The sequence below is a fragment of the Sapajus apella genome, unplaced genomic scaffold (genome assembly GCF_009761245.1).
Source record: "Sapajus apella isolate SASKATOON/1434 unplaced genomic scaffold, GSC_monkey_1.0 scaffold6, whole genome shotgun sequence".
NCBI lineage: Eukaryota > Metazoa > Chordata > Mammalia > Primates > Cebidae > Sapajus > Sapajus apella.
Genome location: NW_022436946.1, coordinates 31325979 through 31350174, shown reverse-complemented (window position 1 = coordinate 31350174; position 24196 = coordinate 31325979). Strand labels below are relative to the sequence as shown.

Sequence of the window (24196 nt, the reverse complement as noted above, 5' to 3'; positions counted from 1 at the left end):
TCTGCAAAGGTATTTTGTTGTTCTACGACCTCAAAGAGTTTGAAACACTTCTAAAGTATGAATAATAAATAGGTAATTGTCTCACTTCCCATGTCACAGCCATACCCTCTAAGACCCGATTTGGCTGCTTCTTCAATCTGATAATGTGCTACTTTCCTCTCTGCCTTTACTAACTCAGTACTTTCCAAATACACAGAAAAATCAACAATGAGTGAAAAATCAATTTCACATCAGACTAGTGTTTATTCCCTCAACCTGAAAGTGGTTGATATATGCTGTCCATAGACTATTACACTGAATATAGAATTTATTCCTAAAATTCTCTTATTACAAATTCTCAAATCTTAGTATTAAAAAAGTTACCTGAGAACTGGTGCCCTACTCCAAGAGATGATGATTCAGTAAGAATAGAGAAGGGCCTAGAAGATATCACTACCAAATAAGTTATTCTGCTGTTTCATTTAAATAACATTATTCCATTTGGGTCTGATTCCAGTTCTGAAGCCTTTAAGCTTAAATATTCTAAGTTCAATCACAACCAGTATCTGAGTTCTAGTGTAAAATTTGATTAACTGTGACGTTCAGATCCTTTTTTTTAACTAAGGATCAAAGCTTAGTCTATTCACACACATATGCACACACAACACGTGAATAAATGAAGACAGAATTAAATATCTGAAAGAATTAAATATTTAGTATTTATAGGATAATTAAATATAAGAATTAAAATTTAAAAATTAAATATTTAAGAATATATGAACAAAGAATTAAATATTTTCCCCCAGTATGAATTTCGGGGAGGCGGGAGGAGGGTCATTACATCTTAGACAGCAATGAGTCCAGAAGATGTCAACTTTAACAATTTTAACACTTAAAAATGTTATTTTGCCCTAAGGAATCACAGTTAATTAGAGGTAGATATAATTCAATTCCTAATATGCTTGATGAGGCTAACTAATTGTAGCCACAAATCCCAAATTTGAGTTATTACTACAGCATCTAGCTTACATCTAAGTTACAACAGTGATATCTGAAACCAAGACAGGGTAGACCTTTTAAAGACTCAAGAATATAGCTTATAGCATTGACAGTGGGCATAGAAGAGCTAATGGTTTCAGGCAGATTTAAGTTTTTAAGGCCAGAATATGAAAAAAGAACATCACTATAACCTGATAATGCAAGTGAATTATATTTAAGACAACATATTTCTCAATTCCAAACAAAACCCCAATCTTCTGTTTCACTGTCATGTTATTCTCATCTGGTAACAGATGAAACCATTGATTCTATCTTCTCTTATATACAGGGATGGTCTCTCTGTCTCTCTCTCTCTCTCTCTCTCTCTCTCTCTCTCTCTCTCTCTCTCTCTCTCTCTGCTCTATCCTTCTCACAGTAATAAGGAACTAGATGCAAAAAGAGACCACTCACTCCCACCCTCCAGAGCTATATTATAACAATAAAACACAAGTCTTTACAGTTTAAAAAATAATCAGTAAACTATATAATCCTGTATCAAAACATTATGATTTAAAGTATAACATTTTATACTTATCAGTCAATATAAAATATGTTATTAAATAAAAATGTTAACCCTAACCACAAAGGCAATAATTTTTATACAACACAACGAGTTTTTCCCCTTCCTGCTGATGCCATGATCATATCATGTTACATGGAAAAAAAAAAAATTTATGCCACATATAACCCATTCTTTTAAAAAAAACAAAACAAAACAAAAACAAAAACAAATGAACATTTCTAGGTATTCTCTATATTTTTAGGTAAATATTTTTAAATATTCTAAACCACACACTGCTAGGGAAAGGTGCTATACAAAGTAATTCAAAGAGTCTCCTGGGAATGTATTAAGTACAAGGCATTCTGCTAGGTAGAAAAGATAACATAAATATATTAATCTCAATAAAAATATGAATCAGACCTTCCCCTAAAGGCTTACAATTTCATTGTTACACAGCTGCAGAGCAGGAATAAAGCTTATGAAAAAACTATAAAACATCAAACACTGAGAAGTGATGAGCCATAGAGAAAGGGCAGACTATTCATAAAACAACTATCAATGATAGCCAACTTCTCAATAGCAATAATGGAATCCAGAACACAGTGGACTAATATCTTCAAAGGGCTGAGTAAATAACTGGCATCCAAAAATTGTTTTTGAAGGGAAACTGTCAAGACAGAAAAATATATTTTCAGCTAAGCAAAAACAGAATTTGCAGACTCACTGAAAGAACTGCTAAAGTTTCTTGAGTTTATTTCAGAATAAAGAATAATGAATTGAGTTGAAAAAAAGAACAGGGAAGAGAAATGGCAAACTTTTGATTAAATCTAAAAAAAAACAAAAGTAACAATGCAGACGACAATAAAAACAGTATATAACTTGTGGGTAAAAACAAAAATATATATACTTAGCAACTATGGCATATAACCCACAACAGGGGTGGCTGGCATTCCAACATTCTACAGTCCTTGTATTTATCAGAAAAGAATAAAGATTCTGATTACCATTATAGACAGTCAAGTTATGGGTATATATTATAATCTCTACATTAAAAACCAGAAGAATACTTAGAGATGGTGTGACTGGATAGTCACAAGCAAAAGAATAAAGTTAAACCATGACTTCATAACATCCATTAATATTAAATGAATCATAGGCCTAAATGTAACAGCTAAAACTATTAAACTCTTAGAAGAAACTAAATAAAATTCTTAGAAGAAATCTTCATTATCTTGAGTTAGGCAATAGTTTCCTAGATACCATACCAAAATCCCAAGAGATCAAAGAAAATAAAGGTGGACTTCATCAAAATTTAAACATATTTCGGTTGCAAATAATACCATCAAAAAGTTAAAAGACAGCCCACGTAACTGGGAGAAAATTTCAGCAAATCCTATATCTAATTGGGACTTTTATACAATATTACATAAAAAACCCTTAAACTCTACCATAGAAACACAAATGACCAATTTAAAAATAGGCATAAAATATGAAAAGACTTTTTTTATCCATACAAAGTATAAAAATGGCCTTATTTTAAAAGCACATGAAAAGAGGCTGAACATCATTTGTGTTCAGAGAAATGCAAATCAAGCCACAAAGATAGTGAAGTGCCTTATTAAAAAACACACAATGAGATACCACCTCACAACCACTAGGATAGCTAGAATCAAAATGACATATAAATGTTGGCAAGGATGTGGAGAAATTGGAACCTCATATGCTGCTGGTAGGAATGTAAAATGGTGCAGCCCCTTAGGAAACAATTTGGTAGTTCCTCAAAAAGTTAAACATAGAGTTACCATACGACCCAGCAATTCTACTCCTAGGTATATACCCAAGAGAAATATATACAAGAATATTCATAGAAGCACTATTCTTAAGAACAAAAAGGCAGAAATAATCTGAATGTCCATCAACCAATGAAAAGATAAATAAAATGTGGGATTACCTATACAATGGTATATTATTTTGCAATAAAATGAAGTACTGATACATGCTACAGTATGAATGAGGACAGAAAACATACTATGTGAAAGTAGTCACCAAGGACTGTATAATAGATAATTCCATTTATGTGAAATGACCAGAATAAAGATATCTATAGAGACAGAAAGATTAGTCGTTGCTTAGATCTGGGAGTAGGGATGGGGAGTGACAGCTAATGGGCTTCTTTTAGGGGCAGGATGAACGTGTTCTAAAACCAGATTGTGGTGATGGCTGCATAATTCTGAGAATATACTGAAAAACATAAAACTGTATACTTTAAATAGGTGAACTATACAGGATCTTAACTACATCACAATAAAGCTAACTTTTTAAATGCATGAAAATATAATCATCACAGTAAGTGAAAGAAAGGCCATTCAAAAGATAAGCATTGCTCAAATATTTTTAATCCAGCTAAACATATACAAGAGACACACCTAAAATATTAAAATCCTATTTTGGCATTATGGTATCTGCATAGAGTCTAATTACAAGAAATAATCACACAAAAATAATTGTCAAGAACATTAGAACTATACCTCAGGTACCAGTATCATGAAAAGCATGCTTTCCTATGCTTTTATTCTTTATATCTTGATAATGAGAAACTTCTGTTTGTTTCCCTATAGGCAAATGATTGACCTATTCTTTCAGCAACTGTACATGACAGCAATAGTATGCAATTATATGTAAATCTTAGTTCTCATTTTATTATCTAATCACAATTACAAATAACCTTGTTTTCTGCACTATTTCTTATTTTCGCATTTGTATCTTGAGAAGCTATTTCAAATCTTCAGACAGAAAAAAATTACTTGTTTAAAATAATTATAAGAATATACCTTTTATTAATTAGTTCTCAAGTCCTTTTTGTACATTGTCGCTTAGCAAACATTCACAACAAACTAAGAAATTTTTTTTTATATGCAAGATGAAAAGTTGGTTTTTTGTTTGAGGTTTTTTGAGACAAAGTCTCACTCTGTCATCCAGGCTGGAGTGCAATGGTATAATCTTGGCTGACTGTAGCCTGAACCTCCCAAGCTCAAGAGATACGCCCATCTCAGCCCCCTAAGTAGCTGGAACTACAGGCATGTGTCACAACACCCTGCTAATATTTGTACTTATTGTAGAGACATGCTTTCACCATAATACCAAGCCTGGTCTTGAACTCGGGCTCAAGCAATCTGCTGGCCCTGGCTTCCCACAGCGCTGGGATTAACAGGTGTGAGCTACCACGCCCGCCTGAAAAGCTGGCTTTAAAAAACAGAAAAACAAAAAAACAGGCATTCTGATCTCTAGCCAGATTCCTGACAATTTAAAGGACAATTTGATGTATGTCTCAAAGAGGTCAACAATTCAAAGCAAAATATTTTCAAATCTGGTCAAGGGGTGGGAGGTGGGCAGGAATCTGGTCAGAAAAAAAAAAAAAAAGCCTCTTTTTACATTTACCAAAAAAATTAGAATTCTTTTCTTGTCTGCCTTTTAAAATTTCACTCAACGCTACCATTTTCTGGACATTTCACACTAGTTTCAATTTAAGATTAAGTCCCATCAGGCAGTTCACCTGTAGAAAGCTGTGTTACTTCTCTCCTAAAAAAATTTTTATAAATCAAACTATCATGGGATGTAAGTTTTGAAAACACAAAGTTTCTTAAAAATAAAACTATTATTTTATGATAGGGACAGATAATAAATGATAATCTGGTCCATATCTATGTGCACTATTTGGAGAGCTATGGAGTCATTAATCTCCCTGTTATAGGAGTTATTAAGAAATTATTTTGGGCAGATAGGCCAAGGGGTCCTTGCCAAAGTTTTTTCCTTTTAAAGCAGCTCCAGAAACATTTGTTGCATAGCAGAAAAGCAGCTTGAACGGCCAGGCTGGCAAGCTTTGATATGCAAATGCAAGCCACTAGAAACTGGGTCCACTCAATAATGGCAATTTCCACCTTCTTCTTGTAACTACAAGTACCTAGCATCCTGGCCGCCCCCACATATCCCCATGTGTGTACAACATCTTGGCTCCCTGCATTTGCATATTAAAAAGCTAGGGTGGGAGGGCCAGATTTTTGTGGGCTACATGAATGACAAACCTGGTCAAACCAATCCCCTGGACCCTATGCAAATCAGACACCACCTTTCCCAACCTCCTAATATGGCTGGCTCTTTTCTGACACACTGGGGGTTCCCTCTCTCAGCCTGGAGATCCTCGCCCTCTGCCTCTGTATGGGGGAGCCTCTTCCTTCTTTCTTGCCTAAAAACTCTCTCCACTCCTTAAAACAACTCCACATATGTGTCGTTTTATTTAAAACAGCACAGACTAAGGACCTGGTGTTCCTCCAGTCATCAGAGCCATATCATTTTGGTGCACTGGCCGTGAATCCGAGTTAAAACATTCATCGGAGCAGTAATAATGGGAGTGAGCTCAAAATCCATCATTCTGAGATGCTCTTGGCATCTATTTTAAAATCAAATCAAATCAATCAACAGGCATCTGTCAGCTGGTTAGCTACACTTACCATTGGCTGCCTTTTGAAAAAGACTCAGATGTGAGGCTTGCTGGTGAGAACATGGAGAATCGCCCCCCTCCCCTTAATACCCACAGGTCATTGGGAATGTTGGCCATGTTTCGAATGAGTTTCCTTTCATGGGGAGACCTTGCCATCATGCAAGCCTGGGAAAAGTTCTGAGGCAACTGAGAATATCTGGGCAGGGCACACCCTGGCATTATTCAAAGGCCTATGGACTGGACCCAGCCTCCTACAGCCCATTTCGGGTGCTGGCAGAGAATCAAAAACAATGAGTTCATGTCCTTTGTAGGGACATGGATGAACCTGGAAACCATCATTTTCAGCAAACTGACACAAGAACAGAAAATCAAACACCACATGTTCTCACTCATAGGTGGGTATTGAATAATGAGAACACATGGACACAGGGAGGGGAGCATCACACACTGGGGTCTGTCGGTGGAGGGGAATAGGGAAGGGACAGTGTGGGGTGGGGAGTTGGGGAGAAATAGCATGGGGAGAAATGCCAGATATAGGTGAAGGGGAGGAAGGCAGCAAATCACGCTGCCATGTGTGTACCTATGCAACAATCTGCAATCTGGCATGTTCTTCACATGTACCCCAAAACCTAAAATGCAATTAAAAAAAAAAAAAAAGAACCCTCAGCTATCCTATCACAAAAGTTTCCTTCCTTTTCTATTCGTGGTCTCTTACTCTCTCTGTGTCTGTCAACTGTGTCGGAATTTAGTAACCAGGAGTTTAGGTCAGGAATGCCATTGCAATCTTCTAGGAACAGAGGGTCTTCCCCACTCCCCCAACAGTGAGCGTCTCTCTCTCTTAACCCTTTGGTTTGGAGAACAGATAGCATCTCCAGATCTCTCTTTCCACTTCTCTGAGGAGCCCACGGTATTTCTAAGATAACAGTGCCACCTAGTGGAAATGGAAATCGTCTACAAGAGGCACTTTTTTTTTTTAATGGTAACACCACAGCTTCCTTTCTGCACAGCTAATCAGGCTCTAAGCCTCTTCCATGAACGGGAAAATTCTGCTTTCAACAGTTAGGAGTCAAATGTCTTCCACAGCCAAATTTTAGTCTCAATATTGTCCCATCAGCAGGAAAACAGCCATTTGGCACGTACATTCCTTTAAGGCACCTGTTCTGTCACCAACTGAGACAGTACTTAATTAGTAAGGGGATCTTAAGTCTGGAAGTTAACTGGAACCATTTTTCCAAGGGTAAATGCTTTAGCATGGGCCATAATAGCAAGATATAGAGTTCAATATAGCACACCCCCTCCATTAAAGGGGCCTTGCCCAATTACATAGTTTTTCACAAGTCTAGGATGTCAAAGGGACATAATAAGCAGAAGACTGAGACTACTTAAATAAGCGTTAGTAGACCTCAAAAGCCTAGTTTCTCTGGTGCCATGGCTTGGCGGGTTCACACCTACAGCCATGGGTGGCACATTTAACTGGGTGCTGGGACCCAGGAACCAGGGAGGGAAAATAGTTAGAGGAATGTCCCCTACTGTTTTCTTCTCCACCCTGGGTGATACACCAAAAGGAAGAAGACTAAAAGGACATTTTTATTCTCATTTCTCTTTCTAGATCATCTTCTGCATGCACTCCTCTGGAGTATATTTTAAAGCACTGGGGCTCCTTCAACCCTGAGGCTTTGAAGAAAAAGTGATGCATATTCTATTGCACAAGGGCATGGCCTTCTTACCATCTTGGGAACAGACAAACCTGATCTGCCAGGGGAGCCCTTATTTTAATATTATCCAACAGTTAGATCTTTTCTGCAAACAGAAGAGTAAATGGACTGAGGTCCCCTATTACAGACCTTTTTTGCCCTGCGAGACAACTCAGACCTTTACAACTTCTGTACAATTGACCCAGTTCTTTCAGCAGCCACAGCAGACAAGCCCACAAGGAATAGTTCCCCAGAGCTAAAGTAGGTTCCAGAGGAGCAATCTGAGACAGCTGCTTAATGTCCCAATCCTTCCAGTCCCCCTCCAATCATACTATCAGCTCCCCCAGCTCCACCATCTCCAGTATATCCTACTCTCCCTGCTTCACTTTTCCCTCTGCAGGAAATGTCTGATGGGAATGGTGCCATGAAGGTTCAACTTCCCTTCTCATTACAGGGCCTTAAGCAAATAAAGGGAGACTTGGGGCAATTTTCTGATGACTGAGTAGGTATACAGAAATTTTCTAAAACTTAACTCAGGTCTTTGATCTCACATGGAGAGATGTTATGTTGCTGCTAAGTCAGACCCTCACTGTGGCTGAAAAGCAGGCGGTTCTGCAGGCAGCAGAAAAAATATATGGAGATTAAAAAAAAAAAAACGCCTCCTATAGCTGACCAAGGAGAAAAAAAGGAGATAAGGAAGGTAAGGAAGAAGTGGAAACTCCATTCCCACTAGGAAGGAAAGCAGTTCCAGCAGGCAACCCTGATTGGAACCCCTATATAACTCAGGAGATGAGTGGAAAAGGAAGCACTTTTTAAGGTGTATACTAGAGGGCCTAAAAAAGATCAGGGCCAAACCTCTCAATTACTCTAAACTGTCCATGATAGACCAAAAACCAAATGAGAATCCCACAGCCTTTATGGAAAGGCTGAGAGAGGCACTAATAAAACACACCACTTTATCCCCTGACTCAGTTGAGGAACGGCTCATCTTGAAGGATAAGTGTATACACAGGCAGCTCCTGATATTGGAAGGGAACTAGAGAAACAAGCTACAGAACCAGATAGCACCCTAGAGAGCCTCCTGAGAACAGCCACTTCAGTCTCCTACAATAGGGATCAGGAGGAGGCCAGAGAAAAGGGGAGGAAATACAAAAGAACAACAGAGGCTCTAGTAGCAGTGCTGTAAGCCTGTAAAATACAGGATCCCTAAGGTGCATCCATTAGCTGTTATCAATGTGGCAAGTCAGGGCATTTTAAGAATAAATGCCCAGGCAGCAAGACAAAGCCACTCCAACCCTGTCCGGCCTGTGGCAGAGACCACTGGAGATGGATCTGCCCCCAAAGGCAGAGGTCACTGGGTTCAGAACCAGTCTCACAGATGGTCCAACAGGACTGACGGGTCCCAGGGCTCAAACCCCCAGCTCCAGTGACTCAGACTGTCATTACAGCACAGGAGCCCTGGGTGATTCTGGAAATTGAAGGAAAGAGGGTAGATCTCCTTCTGGATACTAGAGTCAGTCTCTCTTTCCTCCTCTCTAATCCAGGCCTCCCTTCTTCCCAGAGCATGACCATAAAGGGTTAACAGGAAAAACTCTAGCCCAATATTTTTCTCAGTCCCTTAGGTGCAGATGGGGGAACTTATTTAAACATGCCTTTTTAATCATGCCTGAAAGTCCCATTCCTTTATTAGGAAGAGATATTCTAGATGCATGGGGGCCTGCAGCTTTTTGAGGAAGACATGGTCATAGTTGTTGCGGGTTGTAGATCCACTCCTGACTCACCGCTGTTCGCTCTGGTCAAGAAACAAGTTGGTTAGGAAGCCATGTAGCAGCCACGGCTTTAAGGATACCAGAAAAATGCCCATGGAGCCAGAGATGGCAGTTCATCAAATCTGAATCACTCTAATGAGCTGCAACATAAAATCCCTGGAGAAGGTGTGTGCTGACTTCATTAGAGGAGCAAAGGAAAAAAATCTCAGTGAAAGGACCAGTTCTAATGCCTACCAAGACTTTGAGAATCACTACAAGAAAAATTCATTGTGGTGAAGGTTCTAAAACATGGGATCGTTTCCAGATGAGAAACCATAAGCAACTCACTGACTTGCACAGTCCTTCTGAGATTGTTAAGCAGATTACTTCCATCAGTATTAAGCCAGGAGTTGAGGTGGAAGTCACCACTGCAGATGCTTAAGTCAACTATTTTAATAAATTGATTACCAGTTGGAAAAAAAAAAAAAAAACTCTTTGTCTCCCCCTGATGGAAGTTACCATTAATCCAGAAGTGTGGGCAACTTAAGGAAGAATAAGTTGAGCTATAACTGCTAAGCCAGTTCAGATCTGTCTTAAGGATCCCACTTCTTTTCCTAACCAGAGGCTAGGAAAGAGCTAGAAGCCATTATTAAAAACCTAAAGATGCGGGACCTCCTCAAACCCTCTAATAGCCCCTGCAACACTCCCATATTAGGAGTGCAGAAACCCAATGAAGAATGGAGCCTAGTTCAGGACCTTCACCTCATTAATGAAGCTGTAGTTCCAATCCATCCAGTGGTCCCTAATGCCTAAACCCTGTTAACTCAAATACCTGAGGGAACTAAATGGTTTGCAGTCCTAGATTTAAAGTATGCCTTTTTCTGCATACAGTTACATCCGGACTCTCCATACCTGTTTGCCTTCGAGTATCCCTACGGCCAGACCGCCCAGTTAACATGGATGGTATTGCCTCAGGGATTTCGAGATAGTCCTCATCTGTTTGGACAGGCACTACACAAGACCTCTCTGAGTTCTTTCATCCTTAAGTTAGGGTCTTGCGGTACATTGATGATATTGTGCTCTGTGTCCCAAATGAGGATGCTTTTCAGGAAGGCAATGAAGCTCTTCTCACCTTCTTAGCTAAAAGAGGATACAAAGTTTCAAAGCCCAAGGCCCAGTTCTACAAAGCCTGAGTAAAGTACCTAGGCTTAATGCTGTCTGAGGGACCAGGGCATTAGGGAAGGAGAGGCTTAAGCCTATTTCTTCCTTTCCCCTCCCTCAAATCCTCAAGCAACTAAGAAGATTTAAGGGCATTACAGGATTTTGTAGACTATGGATACCTGAGTATGGTGAAATAGGCTGTCCATTATATAACCTCATAAAAGAAACTCAGGGAGCTAAAACTCATCTTTTAACCTAGGAACCTGAAGCTCAAAAGGCCTTTGACGAGCTAAAGCAAGACTTGCTTAAGACACCAGCTCTCAGCCTTCCTATAGGGAAGGACTTCAATCTGTATGTATCATAAAGGAAGGTAATGGCCCTGAGAGTATTAACACAGGCCCAAGGACCAGCTGAACAGCCAGTGGGTTACCTAAGTAAGGAACTTGAGTTGGTGGCTAAAGGATGGCCAGCATGCCTCCGAGCCATTGCCTCAGTGGCTCTGCTGGCCACAGAAGCTCCAAATTAACTCTGGGAAATGATTTAACTACTTATGCCTGCCCCAACATGGCAGGACTACTGCACTCTAGGGGAAGCCTTTGTGCAGTAGTCTAGAGAGGGAAGGCTAACTCCTTAAATATCAGGCCCAGCTGTTAAAGGGTTCCACCATCCAATTAAAGACTTGTTCTGTCTAAATCCAGCCACCTTCCTCCCCAAGGAAACTGAGGAATCTGAGCATCATTGAGAGCAAATCATAGTACAGACCTATGTAGCCAGGGAAGATCTCAAGGAAACTCCCCTAGAGAACCCAGACTGGACCCTCTTCACAGATGGGAGCTCTTTTGTAGAACAAAGGATCCACAACGAAGAATATGCAGTAGTCACTCTACATGACAACACTGAAAGTGCACCACTCCCTCCAGGCACAAGCGCTCAATTAGCTAAGCTAATAGCTCTTACAAGAGCAAGTTAATTAAACAAAGGAAAGATAGCTAATATTTACACTGACTCCAAATATGCTTTCCTGGTTCTCCATGCTCATGTTGCCATCTGGAAGGAAAGGCATTTTCTTACCACCAAAGGATCTATAAAGTATCACCAGGAAATTAACAGGTTATTATCCTCAGTTTTCCTTCCATGAGAAACAGCAGTGATGCATTATAGGGGACATCAAAAGAAAACAGATGAGGTAGCCAAAGAAAATAGATTAGCTTATCAGGAAGATAAGTCAGTGGCAAGGAAGCCTCAAGACAACACACTTCGAACCCCCCTAAACTGGGAAGGCTCCGTAAGAGAAATTAAACCTCAGTACTCCCCTACAGATATAAGATGGGTCACTTCTTGAGGGTATAGATTTCAGCCTTCGGGATGGCTACAGTTGGAGAATGGCAAACTCCACTTGCTAGCCTCCAGCCAATGGAAAGTCCTTAAAATCCTTCACCAAGCTTTTCACTTGGGAAAGGTTTATAAAACTTACCAATGTGCCCAGAGATTGTTTTCAGGAGAGAACTTACTAAAAATAATTAAGCAAGTTGTTAATGCTTGTGAAATCCATCTTAAAAATAATTCCCTGAACAGGCAACTCCTTCCTCCTCAAACCCAAAGAATAGGAAGTTACCCAAGGGAGGAGTGGCAGATAAACTTCACCCACGTGCCAAAAACAAAGGGCATTCAATACCTGCTGGTATGGGTTGATACCCTCACTAACTGGGTAGAAGCATTTCCATGTTGTACAGAAAAAAGCCTCTGAGGTAATAGAAGTGTTAGTTAATGAAATAACTCCTGACTTTGGTCTACCTAAGTACCTTCAAAGTGACAATGACAATGGGCCCTCGTTTAAGGCAGCTGTCACACAAGGGGTCTCAAAAGCACTAGACATAGAATATCATCTCCATTGTGCTTGCAGACCCTAGTCCTCAGTAAAGATAGAGAAAACTACTGATATTATCAAGAGAAATCTCAGAAAATTGTCCCAAGAAACTCACCTTCCTTGGGTCACTCTTCTTACCATGGCCTTACTACGAATAAGAAATTCCCCTTCAAAATTAGGTCTTAGCCCATCTGAGATACTGTAAGGACAGCCTTTCCTTACCAATGATTTTTCAATTAGATCGGGAAACCTCTGAGCTAGTTAAGCATGTAACCTCTCTGGCTCACTTCCAACAGGAATTAACATAATTAGTGAAAGCCCAACCCCAGGGAACTGGACTACTTCTAATTAACCCAGGATATTTGCTACTGGTCAAGGCTCTCCCTTCTCTCTCTCCCTCCCTAAGCCCAACCTAGGAAGGGCCAGTCCTTATGCTTTTCTTCTTCCAACTCACCCCCCAGCAATAAAAGTTACAGGAATTGACTCCTGGATACATCACGCTTAAGTCAAATCCTGGAGTAACGAGAGAGCTACTCCCGACAGCCCAGAGGAACCTCCTGAATATCAATGTGAAGAAACAGAAGAATCTTAAGTGGAAAATCACAAAAGATGAGTAACTGAATGAGAACTACTCATCTTATTCAGTCTCACCCCTACCTCAACAAATACTTTTTGTCGTTTCTACCTCTCCTTTTGAGCCAAATTTTAGAACTTATTTTTGGTGGAAATTATTTACTACGCCAGTCTTGCAGGAATTGCTATACTCACTCAAAGTAGAACTATACACTGTAGCACCCTCAGGGTGAAATATCAGAGAAGGAATCTCAATTACTGTAGCATTTTGCTTAATTATTAACCTCACAGCAGGAAAAACAGTTACTAATAGGAAGTAAACATAAGTGTTTTACTATCACTAAATATGTTAGGATTTTTTATCAATTTTAGTAATACACCATTTAGCTCCTATAATATCTGCCATGGCCCATTTGTAGGACAAGACTAATTGTTGAGTCTCTCCTAAGTGGCTCACCTCAGCTCAGTGACACTAAAGAACCTTACAATGACCCTGTACTCACTATCTGAGGATTCCCTTTGTTGGCTTTACTTTTAACCCTTAAAGACTTGCCTGATAAGCATGGGAGCACTTTCAACTGGGTGACTAACTCTTCTTAGGAGAACATTCTGCTCCAAAGACAAGCTTCACACCCTCAGGCTGGGAAAAGTTGACTGAGTAATAGCAAATGCTTGCCTCTGCTTTAAAAATAGTGAGGAGGGACCACACTTGGAAGATCTTAGATGTTATAACATCACACTTGTAATTGCTGATAGTTCAAAGATTTGGGGACGAGAGCACACCAAGGGTGATCTACAAGGATCAGAAGCCCTAATGGGGGACTTTCAGAATCTAACCTCTCCTTCTAATTGGAAGCCTTGATGGGAGTAGCATGCTCTAAGTAACCACCTTGACTATACTGTAAAGAATAACACACGACTCTTGCCAAACATATCCCGACATGGAATTCCAGACCCTTGTATGATGTTTGCTAATAGTAGCAGCTTACAGATCTGTGGGCAAACTGCAGACATCTGGACTGACAGCCCTTGTCATAAGAATCATCCGAGAAACTGGCCAGAGTATATTATGTCTCTAATTTTTCAAAACTCCATTTGCCAGGTGGATCCTTCTCACTTGGCATGTCAAATTCCAAATGACTATGCTAAATATGGTTATCTTTATCCCAAGGATGGCTCTATTATACATAAAGAAAGGAAACTTCTAAGATATGAGAAAAATCTGCTGGTGTCTCTCACAAGCCATAACTTAGAACCATCCCTTCAAGTAACAGGGCTATATTTTCTTTGTGTGGCTCCTGGATACGCTTAATCCTCCCAAGGCACTGGAAGGGAACTTGTACTATAGCTGTAGTAATTCCCGAATTACTATTTTTAAATTCTACTGAGATGGCAGCAGCATCTGGGGACATCCCTAACTATAGGCTCTTTTCTAGAAACTGCAGTATCTCGAATACACTGGACAAAAAAAATCTATCATTTCTATGCCCTCATACAGAGATTTAACTGAAAGGGCAGACTAGAGAGAGCATGTACATGACAATCCCATCTTAGAAAAACCATGGCTGGACAATTCTATAGCCAGAGGTACATTCTAGTTTATCAGTCTCTCTCTCCTTGAAAGATCAATAATTAATATCTCTGTTATGATGCAACGAGGATAGAAGGCAACTGTAGGGGGCATAGAGGCACAACAATCTATAGACTCTTTAGCCTCAGAAGCAGCACAAAATAGACAGGCCTTAGATGTCCTTACAGCTGAAGTAGGAGGTACCTGTGCACTTTTAAATGAAACATGTTGCTTCTGGATTAACACCTCTAGTAGAAGAAAATACACAGGTACTTAAAGATCAAATAAATCAAAATTACTGACAGGCTAAGGGAAAATGCAGGTTTCAGCCCCAAGTGACTACAATCTGTCTTTAATGAATTCCAGTCTTCTTTATGGAATTGGTTGGCCCCTTTATTAAGTCCCCTTTTGCTTATTTGTCTTGTATTAATATTTGGACCTTGTATACTCAATACTATAACTCAAGTTGTTTCTTCTTGCCTAGAAGCAATCAAATTCCAAGTGGTGCTGCAAATGGAACCACACATAGACAGGCCATTCTTCCAAGGACGCTTGGATCGACCCCAGGAGGAGCCCTAGCTGCTGTTCCCCATTCGACGCCCCTTTTCAGCAGGAAGTAGCCAGAAAGAGTCACAGCCCAAAACCCCGTAACAGCAGTGAGGGTGACATCTCCTCAGGGGGGAATGTTACAGGAGTTGTTTAGAAATTATCTGGCCATTACCCTCGCTGCCGCTGCTGCTGACCTTACCACTGCTGCTTCATCTCTGAGGTCCAACTGCTCCAGGTACCATAAATGGCGACAGCACCTTTGCAAAGAGTCCCAGGGATGATGCTCAGATATCAAAGAAGAGACACAAGGCCTTCAATGATACTGTCAGATACTTCTCTAAGAAGAATAGGGAAAAGCTGAAAAACTCAGAGAAAATCACCTATGTGTATATGAAGAGAAACTATGAGACCATGACTAAACTAGGTCTCAAGGCCACCCTCCCAACTTTCATGTATAATAAATGGGCCATAGACCACCAGGGGAATGATTCTGATAGACACCATAACTGCGGGAATCAGGATGAACATACTCAGATGGCTTCTGGCATGCTACAAGGAAACTTTCCAAAGATGATGCCCAAAAGCCAGCAGAGGAAGGAAATTATTCAAAGGGAGTGCCAGAAGCATCTGCCCTATAAAACAATGGAAAACAGCTATGCGCCCCGCCCCCCCGCCCAGGAAAACAAAGTACCTCTGAGAAGATTAACAAGATATCTGGACCCACAGAGTGCGAGAGAGAAAGTATCTAGTGATTTATGAAGAGATTAGTCACCCAGAGGAAGATGAAGCATAACTCCCCTTAGGGATAGGATGCATGCCCATGATGAGAAGCAGAACCTGGTGACCTTTCACGAACATGGGCATGGCTGTGAATCCCTCATCATCAGATGTATAGCAAGTGAAAGTAAGAATTCACAACAGTGAAAAGTTGAACGTCATTTTTCTTACAGTGTGCCACCCTGTTAGATATTTGCATTTTTGTTGATAAGCAATACATAGTTAATGCATATTTCTGTTTGTGCATCCATGCACCTACCTCAGAAAACAAGTATAGTCAGGTACTCTCTGCAGAGAACAGCACTACCCTCCTCTCTCCCTAGATGTGACTACTGAGGGCAGTTCTGGGTGTTTCAGATTTTTTTTCTCTGCATTTACACACACACACACACACACACAGACACACACACAGACACAGACACACACACACACAGAGAGAGAGAGAGAGAGAGAGAGAGAAAGAGAGAGAGAGAGAGAGAACTATAAGCATCTCCCATCTGCTTTTCCCCATTGCTAATGTGTCCTGGTCAAGCCCCACCTCACTCTGTTTCCTGTTCAACATGTACTCCCTGCTGCAAATTCCCCTTATGTGATTCCCCTGTATCAGTCACTGACAGTTAATAAACATTTACAAACTTTCAAAAAAAATTACTTTAGGCAGAAAGAGTGGACAAGGGTCCTTGGAGAGGTTTTTTTCTTTTAAAGCAGCTCCAGAAACATTTCTAGCCTAGCAGGAAAACAGCCTTAAGAGCAGAGCTGGCAAGCTTTGATATGCAAATACAAGCCATTAGAAACTGGGTCCACTCAATATGGCAATTCCTGCCTCCTCCTCCTTGTCACCACAAGTGTGCCTAACATCATGGCCACCTCCAAATATCCCCAGGTCTGTAGAACATCCTGGCCCCCTGCATAGTAAAAGGCTAGGGTGGGATGGCTAGTTTTTTCCACAGGTTACATAAATGGCGTATCTGGTCAAACAAATCCCCTGGGCCCTATGCAAATCAGACACCGCCTCCTCCAGGCTCCTAAAATAACAGGCTGTTTTCCACCACATTCAAGAGTTCCCCTTTTCAGCTTGGAGACTCCCTCCATCTCTGTACAGGAGAGCGTCTTTCTTCTTTCTTGCCCATTTATTAAACTCTCTCTGCTCCTTAAAAATCACTTTACATGTGTCCGTGTCGTTATATTTAAACCAGCGTGAGACAAAGGACCCTGGTGATCCTCCAGTCATCAGAGCGGTATCACCTACATCCATGATTGTGTGACAAGAGCATTTCCAGGTCCATGGGTTCATCACACATCTCTAAAATCAATTCAGCTCAGCTAGGTAAGGGTCCCGCAAGCATACTCTCTCTGCCAGGCTGAGAAGCAAAATGATGGCGAAAATGAATGAATGAACAATATACTGTATACTGAAGGTAAAACTGAGGTCCATAAAGATACAAAATTATACCTCCAACAATTTTATTTCTGCAAACATACTAGAGGTGAAGCAAGAAAATAGGATCTGGAGGCAGGGAACCTAAGGCCAATACATGCAGACTTCCTAGAACTAAATTAAAACAAAAACCCCAACTTTGCACACCCAAGTAACAAAAGAACCAAAGGCTGCTCCCTTTGCAACCGCCCCCTCCTGCCCCACCTTTACTGTGTGGCAGATGAAAAACAGAAAGTATCTCTGATTGGTCCCCTCCCACAACCAATCAGGCTAGTCTTCAGTCAAATCTTCATTTGCATATAAGTATAATTTTGTAGTTTCACGTCAGCCTCTGACTGGTCGCTTTCCACAACTAATCAGATATCTGCATAGTGTGTAACTACGTAACTTCACTTCAGCCTCTGACTGGTGCTTTCTTCTGCAACCAATCAGACTGATCATAGGCCACTACTTCATTTACATAGGATATGCACCAAGCAACAAATGGGAAACCTCTCGAGGGTATTTAAACCCCAGAAAATTCTGTAACCAGGCCCTTGAGCTGCTTGCTTGAGCCCACTCCCACCCTGTGAAGTGTGCTTTCATTTTCAATAAATCTTTGCTTTTGTTGCTTTGTTCTTTCCTTGGTTTGTGTATTTTGTCCAATTCTTTGTTCAAAAGCACCAAGATCCTGGACACCTCCCACCGGTAACAGAGCTATAATAACACTATACACCATGTTTATGAATTTACAATTAAAATATTTAATTTTCAGTAATAACGTAAATTAACAAGAGAATTTATAAAGAACATAGTGTTGATTTACAAAAGAATGTAAAACAAATTGTTTTGAATACTGCCTTGAAATTATAATTTCACAAGCAAAAAAGTTCTTTGTATAACCTCTGACCTACTACCATCTATAAATAAAGAACTAAAGTACAAAGAGGTTAAATTACTTGACCAAGAACAGAGCTCAAAATAAAATCTTGGTATCCTGTTTCTCAATCTAGTGTTACCTACATTTTCCTACACAACATCTCTCAGGGCTTTTTTTCCCTTTGGATTCTGCCTTCCAAGCACAGATATCTAGCACCACGGGTTAAAGAACAGGGCTTGGGGTTAAAGAGACTAAGAGAATCTCATTTCCACCACTTGAAAACTATATAACCATGGATACATTAACATTCTCTATATTTTTTATTTTTTATCAGTAAAAAGGAGATAAACGTATTTTACCTCAAAAAAATTCCATAATAAAAGAATTTTAAAATAAGTTATATTTGACAGTTAACATATCGCAAAATTTTATGAGAGGTATTTTTGTTAATTTTAAGTCTAATTGATCAAATAATTCACTGTGACAGCTGAAAGTCATGGTTTTCGAGTATCCATTACCAGAGTCCTGAAAGTTTCAAAGCTGCAGAAACATAGTATTATTCACCAATAATGACTGTTAATAAAAAGCAGAATAGGCTACAGAATGGTTGAAATATCACTTACCTTATAAATAAAATGGGTTTACAATTGTAACACATATAATTTTTTAATTAAATGAAAAATTTATGCAAACCTTTTATAATGATGATGCTTTGTATATAGTAAATGCTCCATAAATGTTAGTATCATTATTACCAAAAGGTTAGGGAGTTCTCTATTTCCTTAAACCCAGTACTAAGAGTATATGGATGAGCAAAAGTAATGGCTGAAATAAGACTGTCATGTGTTATAACTGTATAAATTTGGTGTGTACATATATGGGTTCACCATTTTGCCTGGCTTCTCCTTTGGTGTGTGTTTGAAATTTTATGGGGAACAAAAAAAAGAGAAAAAGATAGAACAAGATGATATTTTACATTAATATGAAGTGTCTGATTCCAAAATAAACATGGCCGAATAGGAACAGCTCTGGATTGCAGTTCCCAGCGAAAACACGGTGAGTGTGTGATCATCGCATTTCCAAACAAATTTTTACTGAACACAGACCAGGAGATTTCCGGGCGGAAAAGTGCCAAGAGTCTTCAGTGCGGCTGTTTCAGCCTGTGCAGCGGATCTACACACAAAAACTCAAACAAACCAGGCGTCATTTAAACTAGAAACTAGAATGCCTGGGAGACAGAGTTGCTCATTCAACTGAAAAAAAAGGGGCTGAAACAGGGAGCCAGATGATCGCTCCACTGGTCCCACCCCAACAAAGACCAGCAATCTAAAATGCTCTGGATTAAGAGTTTCACAGCAAACACAGCCGGACAGGGATGGTCCAGCTCTGTGGGGGGGGAAGGGTGTCTGCCATTACCTAGGCAGTCTACAACTACTGAAGCAGTCTGCCATTACTGAGGCAGTCCACCATTACCGAGGCAGTCCGCCATTACAGAGGCAGTCCGCCATTACTGAGGCAGTTCGCCATTACTGAAGCAGACCGCTATTACAGAGGCAGTTGTAACTATACCCCTATAAACAAAACTGCAAGGAAGTTCACAAGGCAGCTAGCTCAGCAATGCCTCTGCTGGCAGACTGTGACTAGGCTACCTCTTTGCTGGGCAGGGCATCTCTGAAAAAAGGCAGCAGAATGACAGGAACTTATAAATAAAGCCCCACCTTCCTGGGACAGAGCACCTGGGAAAAAAAGGCGGTTATGAGTTCCGCTGCAGCAGACATAAACGTATCTGCCCAGCAGCTCTGAACAGAAAAACAAAGCTCACAACTTGGCACTTGAGCTCCTATAAGGGACAGACTGTCTCCTCAAGCAACTCCCCAACCCCCGTATAACCAAAGAGACACCTCATAAGGACAGCTCAGGCTGACATCTGGTGGGTATCCTTCTGGGAAAAAGATAACAGAAGAAACTGGCAGCGACCCTTACTGTTCTGCAGCCGCTGCAGGTGATCCCCAGGCAACCAGCGTCTGGAGTGGACCTCCAGCAGTCCTACAGCAGGGGGGTCTGACTGTTAGAAGGAAAACTAAGAAACAAAAAGAAATAACTTCAACAGCAACAAAAAGGATGTCCACTCTGAGACCACATCCGAAAGTTACCAACTACAAAGACCACAGGTAGATAAATCCACAAAGATGGGAAGAAACCAGCACAAAAAGGATGAAAATACCCAAAACCAGAATGCCTCTCCTCTTCCAAGGGATCACGACTCCTCAACAGCAGGGAACAAGGTTGGATGGAGAATGAGTCTGATGAATTGACAGAAACAGACTTCAGAAGCTAGGTAATAACAAACTTCTCTGAGCTAAAAGATTATGTTCTAACCCAATGCAAAGAAACTAAGAACATTGAAAAAAAGGTTAGACGAAACGCTAATGAGAATAAACAGCTCAGAAAGGAATATAAATGAATTGATGGGGCTGAAAAACACAACACAAGAACTTCATGAAGCATACATAATTTTTAATAGCTGAATCAACCAAGCAGAAGAAAGGATACCAGAGATTGAAGATCAACTCAATGAAATAAAACAAGAAGGCAGGATTAGAGAAAAGAGTAAAAAGAAATGAACAAAGCCTCCAAGACATATGGGATAATGTGAAAAGACCTAATCTACATTTGACAGGCGTAACTGAATGTAATGGAGAGAATGAATCCAAGCTGGAAAACACTCTTCAGGATATTACCAGAACTTCCTCAATGTAGCAAGGCAGGCCGACATTCAAGTCCAGGAAATACAGAGAACACCACAAAGATATTCCTCAAGAAGAACAATCCCAAGGCACATAATTGTCAAAATCACCAGGGTTGAAATGAAGGAAAAAATGCTAAGGGCATCCAGAAAGAAAGGTAGGGTTACCCACAAAGGGAAGCCCTTCAGACTCACAGCTGATCTCTCAGCAGAAACCCTACAAGCCAGAAAAGAGTGGGGACCAATATTCATCATCCTTAAAGAAAAGAAATTTCAACCTAAGATTTCATAACCAGCCAAACTAAGCTTCATAAATGAAGGAGAAATAAAATCCTTTATGAACAAGCAATTGCTCAGAGATTTTATCACCACCAGACCTGCTTTACGAGAGCTCCTGAAAGAAGCACTAAACATAGTGCTTGTTTCTTTGAAACAACCAGTACCAGCCACTCCAAAAACGTACAAAATGGTAAAAAGCATCAACACAATGAAGAAACTGTGTCAACTAATAGGCAAAACAACCAGCTAGCATCAAAATGGCAGGGTAAAATTCACACATAACAATATTAACCTTAAATGTAAATGGACTAAATGCCCCAATCAAAAGACACAGATGGGCAAATTGGATAAAAAGTCAAAACCCATCAGTGTGCTGTGTCCAGGAAACCCATCTCAGGTGCAAGGATACACATAGGCTCAAAATAAAGGGATAGAGGAAGATCTACCAAGCAAATAGAGAGCAAAAAAAAGCCAGAGTTGCCATCCTAGTCTCTGATAAAATAGACTTTAAACCAACAAAGATTAAAGTAGACAAAGAAGGGCATTCCATAATGGTAAAAGGATCAACGAAACAAGAAGACATAACAATCCTAAATAGAGACACACCCAATAGAGGAGTACCCAGATACATAAAGCAAGTTCTTAATGACCTATGAAGAGACTTAGACTCCCACACAATAATACTGGAAGACTTTAACATTCCACTGTCAACATTAGACAGGTCAACAAGACAGAAAATTAACAAGGATATCCAAGACTTGAACTCAGACCTGGACCAAGCAAACCTAACAGACATTTATAGAACTCTCCACCCCAAATCCACAGAAAATACATTCTTCTCAGCACCAGGCCACACCTACTCAAAAACTGACCACATAATTGGAAGTAAATCAGTCCTCAGCAAATGCAAAAAACAGAAATCATAACAGTCTCTCAGGCCACAGTGCAGTCAAATTAGTACTCAGAATTCAGAAACTAACTCAGAACTGCACAACTTCATGGAAACTGAACAACTGGCTCTTGAATGTTGACTGGATAAAGAATTAAATGCAGGCAGAAATAAAAATGTTCTTCGAAACCAATGAGAACAAAGACATAAAAGATACCAGAATTTCTGGGACACATTTAAAGCAGTGTCTAGAGGAAAATTTACAGTAATAAATGCCCACATGAGAAGCAAGGCAAGATCTAAAATCAACACCCTATCATCAAAATTGAAAGAGCTAGAGAAACAAGATCAAAAAATTCAAAAGCTAACAGAAGACAAGATATAACTAAGATCAGAGCAGAACTGAAGGAGGCAGAGACACAAAAAACCCTTCAAAAAAAATCAATAAATCCAGGAGCCAGTTTTTTGAAGAGATCAACAAAATAGAACATGAGACAGAATAATAAAATATAAAAGAGGGAAGAATCAAATAGATGCAATAAAAAATGATAAAGGGGATATCACCACAGATTCCACAGAAATACAAACCACCATCAGAGATTACTACAAACAACTCTATGCACATAAACCAGTAAATCTGGAAGAAATGAATGAATTCCTGGACACTTACATCCTCCCAAGGCTAAACTAGAAAGAAGTCGAAACCCTGAATAGACCAATAACAAGGGCTGAAGTTGAAGTAGCAATAGCTTACCAACCAAAAAAAGCCCAGGTCCAGATAGGCTCACACCCAAATTCTACCAGACATACAAAGAGGAGCTGGTACCACTCCCTCTGAAACTATTTCAAACAGTCCAAAAAGAGGAAATCCTCCCTAAATCATTTTATGAGACCAACGTCATCCTGATACCAAAACCCGGCAAAGGCTCAACAAGAAACCTGGCCGAGTGTGGTGGCTCACGCCTGGAATGCCAGCACTTTGGGAGGCCGAGGTGGGTGGATCACAACGTCATGAGATTGAGACCATCCTGGTCAACACGGTGAAACCCTGTCTCTACTAAAAATACAAAAAATTAACTGGGCATGGTGGTGCGCACCTGTACTCCCAGCTCCTCGGGTGGCTGAGGCAGGAGAATTGCTTGAACTCAGGAGGCGGCGGTTGCAGTGACCCAAGATCACGCCATTGCACTCCAGCCTGGGTAATAAAAGCGAAACTCCCTCTCAAAAAAAAAAAAAAAAAAAAAAAGAAAGAAAAGAAAACTTCAGGCCAATATCCATGACGAACACAGATGCAAAAATGTTCAAGAGAATACTGGCAAACTGACTGCAACAGCACATCAACAAACTTATCCACCACAATCAAGTAGGTTTCATCCTGATGATGCAAAGCTGGTTCAACATACGCAAGTCTATAAACGTAATTCACCACATAAACAGAACCAAAGACAAAAACCACGATTATCTCAATAGATGTAGAGAAGGCCTCTGACAAAATTCAACAGCCCGTTATGCTTAAAACTCTGAATAAACTAGATATCGACAAAATGTATCTCAAAATAATAAAAGCTATATACAACAAACCCACAGCCCATATTATACTGAATGGGCAAAAGCTGGAAGCATTACCTTTGAAATCTGGCACTAGACAAGGATACCCTCTCTCACCACTCCTATTCAATATAGTATTGGAAGTTCTGGCCAGAGCAATCAGGTAAGAAAAAGAAATACAGGGTATTCAATTAGGAAAGGAGGAAGTCAAATTGTCTCTATTTGCAGATGACATGATTGTATATTTAGAAGAACCTATCATCTCAGCCCAAAATCTCCTGAAACTGATAAGCAACTTCAGCAAAGTCTCAGGATACAAAGTCAATGTGCAAAAATCACAAGCATTCCTATACACCAATAACAGACTTCAAGAGAACCAAATCAAGAACGAACTGCCATTCACAATTGCTACAAAGAGAAGAGAATACCTAGGAATACAACTAACAAAGGATAATAAAGGACCTCTTTGAGGAGAACTACA

General features: G+C 40.1%; 1 protein-coding gene and 1 pseudogene across 6 annotated transcripts in view; one reads left to right on the top strand and one right to left on the bottom strand.

Annotated features, from left to right (window-relative positions):
* The window catches only part of CEP85L (centrosomal protein 85 like), a 246856-nt gene that overhangs the window by 117930 nt on the left and 104730 nt on the right, over positions 1–24196 (bottom strand). Inside the window, exon 1 of one of the 6 annotated variants that reach the window (XM_032274946.1) lies at positions 2244–3251. The exons of the other annotated variants lie outside the window; for them this stretch is intronic. The gene's annotated coding sequence lies outside the window, so the exon portion shown is untranslated. Of the gene's footprint in view, positions 1–2243; positions 3252–24196 lie in introns of those variants that run through there. 6 annotated transcript variants of the gene reach the window in all.
* On the top strand, positions 15399–16373 carry LOC116548962 (annotated as a pseudogene).